The following is a 6,477-nucleotide window of genomic DNA, read 5'->3' as shown; positions in this document are numbered from 1 at the left end:
TGATCTAAGTTGATTTTAATTTCTTGCAATTTAAATTTCCGTTATCAACCTCTCGTTCCTTGATCTAAGTTGATTTTAATTTCCGCAATTTAAATTTCCGTTATCAACCTCTCGTTCCTTGATCTAAGTTGATTTTAATTTCTTGCAATTTAAATTTCGTTATCAACCTCGTTCCTTGATCTAAGTTGATTTTAATTTCCGCAATTTAAATTTCGTTATCAACCTCCGGTTCCTTGATCTAAGTTGATTTTAATTTCCGCATTTAAATTTCCCGTTATCAACCTCTCGTTCCTTGATCTAAGTTGATTTTAATTTCCGCATTTAAATTTCCCGTTATCAACCTCGTTCCTTGATCTAAGTTGATTTTAATTTTCCGCATTTAAATTTCCGTTATCAACCTCCGTTCCTTGATCTAAGTTGATTTTAATTTCCCGCATTTAAATTTCCTGATTTTAATTTCCGCATTTAAATTTCCCGTTATCAACCTCCGTTCCTTGATCTAAGTTGATTTTAATTTCCGCATTTAAATTTCCGCTATCAACCTCGTTCCTTGATCTAAGTTGATTTTAATTTCCCGCATTTAAATTTCTTGTTGTCAACCTCGTTCCTTGATCTAAGTCGATTTTAATTTCTAGCAATTTACATTTCCCGTTATCAACCTCTGTTCCTTGATCCAAGTTGATTTTAATTTTCTAGTCTTTAACTTCGCTGTTCGCCTCTAGGTCACCGATTTAGGTATGCTTTAGTTCCCTAACTTCGAGCACTTAATCGCCCAAAATATGGTTCAATCTTTACATAATTCCTACACAGAAATTCTTTTCCCTTTGATAGAAATTATGTAAAGAGGGGCAAATTGCCGACACCATATTTTGGCCGATCCCCGTAATCAATAAACTTCAAACCGATCCCTAGCACTAAGTCTCTCCTTGCCATCTAACCACTGCCCGATCTCTCTTCACGTAAAGTTGAGTCAATGCTAAGCTCTCATATCCTAAAGCCTTACCGGCCTCTCAAATCATTCACCGATCTCTCAAGCCAATTGTCAAATATCCTCGACTTAACTATATTCCCGATCTCTCTTGTCGATTAAATTGAACTAACACTAGAACCTTCGCCAATATTTATGATCGACTCTCTTTTAAAAGTTTAGAATAATCAAGCTAAGGTTCTAATCCGCTTAATGAAGATCCCGATCTTAGATGTTCAAGCCAAAATTTTCAATTAAGTTCCGCTTAGCAATCTCATGCATGTTGTATTTTCCGATCTCTCACACTTAGGATAATAATAGTTTTCAGCTTGTTTCAATATACTGCATAATCAAGTGTTTAGAAATTTTCCGATCACAACCATTCATCGAACAAAAAGGCATTCTATTTCATTTCATTGCAAAATTTGTACAAGTTATTCACTGGGATCACCTCACTGATCTACATTTCGCCATCCTCTCCTTCCTCTTCACTATCCTCACCTCGCCTCGGAGCCGTGCCCGCCATCCAAGAGAAGTCCTCTTCGGGTAACGCTCGAGTTCGGCCAAGAGGTCCTTGTGAGCATTCACATAGGCACCAGCCATCCTCGCCACCATTTCTTCGCCTTTCGCCTTAAGCTCCTCGATAAGTTGAGCGACCGAGAAGCTTCATTGGCCCGAGCGCTGGACTTCCCCGAGAGCACGATCCCTTTCACCGTAACATGATTCTGCTCGCCACTGCCTTCATAGAACTTCGCCCGCCTCAACTTGAGATATGTAACTCGAGCGGATGCGAGTTGGGATCGAGGGAAGTCATTTCGATTCTTCTTCTCGACTTCCTTGCCCAGGCGATGAGCCTTTTCCCGAACTATGGTCTGGTCACCAGACACTCCACGTTCAGGCTCATGGATCGAGTCAAGATGTCGTCAAGGCTATCCGGGGATAGCCTGTCCCGATCCTCCCGAAGGCGCATGGAAGACCCCAAGACTTTGGCAAAACCGGTTCTCCCGACATCCGGCTATTCTTCGTGGACTCGATCAACGCTTGAGCACCACGAGAAGAGGCTCACGTAAGATTGAGAAGGACCCCTTTCGTGCTTGGAGCAATCGGAGGAGGTGGAGCCGCTTCTTCCGTTGAGGAGGAGATCGGATACCTTCAGTGATCGGCGGCCCAAGGTCGGACGCCTCCTTGCGCCTCCCCGTTCATGGCCGGAGTTCAAGCATTTCCGAACGCTTCATCTCCTTTACTTTCCGAGATCTCTCTTTCTTTCTTCCGCTTCCTAGAACCCTCATCACCCGCCATACCGCACAAAGAAGAGGTCAATGAGATCGCTAAGGTCCCGAGATCCGAGATGTAGAAAATACCGCGCCGAGGTCGAGAGCTAAGTTCGCGATCTTGGCCGGTGAGCACTGTATGGTCCAATGGTGCAATCTACAATCACCGTGATCTAAACAGAATACTTTTGAGTGGCACCGATTCTTCGATCCATCACTATTAAGCTTTCCTCCCGGTTTAGGTAATGCGCTAAGCAAGGGCCTCGTGCCACCAATACGAGGGAAGTCCTCAAAGCAGTCGATTTTTGCTCCTCGTAATAAAGAAGCTGCTCTTCCAATTTTTAAGGGAGGAGGGCAGATCGTGAAGAGCCCGCAATGAGGCTTCACCGAAAGAACCAAAGGCTCGCCATCCTTTCGCGAAGTTAGCCTGCAGTTCGCGAACACCTTAGCCGTAGGTCCGATTCCCTTAGCTCAAGATAGGCCTCTAAGGCTACTAAGATCCGCCACGAGTTAGGTGAACTTGAGCAATGCACACTCTATGAAGTTTTAGGACCTCCTTGAAGAAGTCATCCAGAGGGAACCAAGACCGCCTTTAACTGCTCCTCGTATACCATAACATGTCATTCTCTTCAAAGAAGTGATCGCCTTGATCGCCGTGACACCGATAAGTTCGCATTTAATCAGACGAATATTGTACTCGGCCGAACGATTGCAGATTGACTCTTGCAAGATCGATGGCAACTCGCCCATAGGGAGATTCTACCTCCCTGAAGAAGGTACGTGCCTTGATGGTCCGATCAGCCCACGAGCTGGAACAGAGACCCTAGGAGGTTCTTTTTGCGTGCTTGTACCGACCACCTCTTCTTCGCCGACGCACCACGAACCGAATGGAAGGAGGACTCGCCGCTCTTGACCCTGCACCGCCATTTTCAAAGAAAACAAAGAACTTAAACTAAAAAGAAGATCAAAGCCCTTACCGAGTCCGATCGGCCTAAGAACTTGAGTAAACGAGAACTTTGAGGTTGCGAGCGAGAGATTGAAAATGACATACAGAGCAAATGGCTAACCCTCACCCCTATTTATACTGCCCGAGCATTTAATGCTCACGAGGTTCCTGTGCGACAGATTAGCTGGACTCACAAATTGCTCGACACGCCTCACAAATATTTCCAAGATTCCATAAAGAGATCTTAATTATAGAGCGGTAGATCCAGTGTTTCAATTACAGATCGGATAATCATATTAGAGCTCTAAAATAATTAATAAGATAATAATTGGCAAAATAAAATCTTTATTTCCAAAAGATCGGATTACATCATTTGGGCGATCTCAAGAGATCGAGTACATTTCCAAAAATCGATTACATCATTTGGGCGATCTCAAGATCGATTACATCCGATTACATCAAAAGGCCGACTCTCAAAGATCACGAACATCCTATCTAAAGAAGCCTATGTCAATAGCCAACATTGTGATCGATCCACGTGGTGTCGCCGATCGAGCTTAACTCATTTAACACCCAATGTGATGAGAAGCCGAATAAACTCGCTTGAGCGACTCGAGATCGGCAGAGTCGAGGTCCGCAATCCAGATCGGCCAATTGATCCAGCCTCACCATCATCGCAAGGTTATGCGATCACCGTGGTAGTAAATTTTCAATGAGGAGTAAGGAAGTCCATCGCAAAGGATCAAAGCCACGCTGTAATTAACTTCACGAGCAAATAGAATCAAGTAAGAAGGAAGAGAGGAAATGGGATGAAGGGAAGTCTCTTTCGCCTAGGGTATATATAGGGGAAAACGCATTTATTATCGAAGGTAAAACGGCGACGCCGAATCGAGGGAAATTAATGCTTTGACCGCACAAGGCCGATTAAGGGATCGGAATAATAGAGATCTGAGGATGGGAGATCAACATGAGAGATCTAATAGGAGCGTGTCAAGAAGATCGAGAAGGGGAGGGATCAAGACAAAGAGAATAAGACAAATCCCAAATAACCGCCGCCGAATCGTGGCCGAGGTAGTTAAAGCGCATGCACGAGATCTCCACCGCACGCCTAAGAATCGCCCGCACGCCGACAGTGCCGTGGTATGTCATGACAAATTCAGACATCCCAATCCCCACCGTTGATCTCACTGTAAGGACAAACCCGAACCCTTGGATCAAGAGAGAAGACGACAATACCAAGGCTTTTCGCTCTTAGCCCTCGGGACGTTCCGACAAGAAGATTTGGGACCGCTGATTGAAAGAAGAAAAGGACAAATATTCTCAAGAGTGATCTCACCATTCATTTTGATTCTCTTTAATTCTCAACATCCGATCATGTCCTTCAAATCTTGACCTCCATCTCCTCAAAATAAATCCCGACTTTCATGGGGAGCACCATTCCTATAAATACCGCATGAAAACTGCTCAAGGACGGAAAAAAGAGAGGTAGTTATTATAGCGAAGAACTCAAACTTGATTCATTTGTTACTCGCTACTTTGAAGTTTTGATTAGAAAGACTTTTGAAACTAGTTTTCTCAAGTGTTTTCTGAAAAGGATTCTCAATCGAACTCTACATTTTCAGCTTGTTCATTATCCGTCACACTCTCACTTTCACTCTTTATCATCTCTCGTTTCATTCCCATTATCCAAGCTCAACTTCATTTCACTTGCTTTTATCTTAATCTGATTGCATTTTAGCTAAGCACCCTTCATTTCACAACGAACATCACCCTCAAGCTAATCAATCACGCCTTATTACTATTTGTCACCCCATAGTTATTTCAATAGATTTGGCTCTCATGTAAGAGCTCATATCGCCGCTTTATTAAGTGTTTACGCTACTTTCCGTGATTTTCTTTGTTCTTTTATGTATGTGATTTTCTCCAAGTTTATTTAGTGCCAAAGAACCTTAAAGAATGTTACTCTCGAGTTTATTTCTTTAGTGATCACCCATCATTTTATTAATCTTCGCTATTTCAATGCAAGTTTTCTATCTCCTAGTAGCGGTAAGTGGTTTGGGTAAACGAGGTAACTACAACTTAAGGGTCTCTTTAAGAGAGAGAGCCCGAATAACACGCCGTAAAAATAGCCAAACTATTAGGCCGACGAACGCAATCCGAAGATGCCATAAAGTGGAATAAAACCAAAGTAAACGAAACAGAATAGATCTGACATTAATAGGTACCGTAAAGTGACCTTAGGGAAGTCAAGAAAATTCAGTCCAATTTTCTCTTATTTAGTCACAAATTATCAATTAGAAGCCTTACCCCCAACACCTTAGAACGCCGTAATCCTTAGCTTTAGGACCTTATGACATGTAGCTGAAATTAAATTTGGGAGATCGAAAATCCCATTAAGGTTCCTCATAATTTAAAAAGAGATCTAAGAGGGTTCTTATCCGATTCTCAACTCAAAACTTTAATTAAATAGAGATCTGAGGAGAGTTCTTATCCGGCCTCAAATCAAAATTTAAATAAATACTTAATAGAGATCTAAGAGAGTTCTTATCCTGCCTCAACTCAAAATTTTAATAAATATTAAATAGAGATCTGAGGAGAGTTCTTATCCTGGCCTCAACTCAAAATTTTAATAAACATTAAATAGAAATTGGAGGAAAATTCTTATCCGATCCTCAACTAAAATTTTAATGAATACTTAAAAGAGATCTGAGGAGAGTTCTTATCCGATTCTCAATCCTAAATTTTAAATACCCCAAAAGAGACCTGAGGAGGATTCTTATCCGATCTCCTCTCTAATTTAAGAGAGATCTGAGGAGAGTTCTTATCCGATTCTCACACCTAATCTTAACTTTGACGCAAAATAATCCCAAATAAAAATGATTCGCGACGCCAATTCACTAAGGTTGTCTCATTTACTTATGTATCCGGGTGATCCGAATTTAGTGAAAATCAAATGTTCCTTTTGACAAAAGGATTAACATGTCCATTTAAGCCTCCTAACTAATACAAAATTAAATCTACTTACCCTTATTAAGGGACGAGGTGGGGTGCCTAACACCTTCCCCACCCGCCACTTTAATTCCTAACCTAGAATCTCTGCCTTGAAGTGGTTTCATATTTCAATTTATCTTCACAAATGGTTTTCTTTAGTTTCCTCAAAACTAAGGTGGCGACTCTCACTCTTTCCCACTTCGTGAGGGTCTGCTCAGCGACCGCAAAATTCCTTGCGATAATTCATAAAAAAAAACATATTATTAATATTTATAAGAATATTTTTATTCCGTTATTCTTAC

This window comes from Hevea brasiliensis, chromosome 9 (genome assembly GCF_030052815.1).
Source record: "Hevea brasiliensis isolate MT/VB/25A 57/8 chromosome 9, ASM3005281v1, whole genome shotgun sequence".
NCBI classification, from domain to species: Eukaryota; Viridiplantae; Streptophyta; class Magnoliopsida; order Malpighiales; family Euphorbiaceae; genus Hevea; species Hevea brasiliensis.
The sequence above is the reverse complement of the archived record's forward strand: the minus strand, read 5'-3'. Positions refer to the sequence as shown.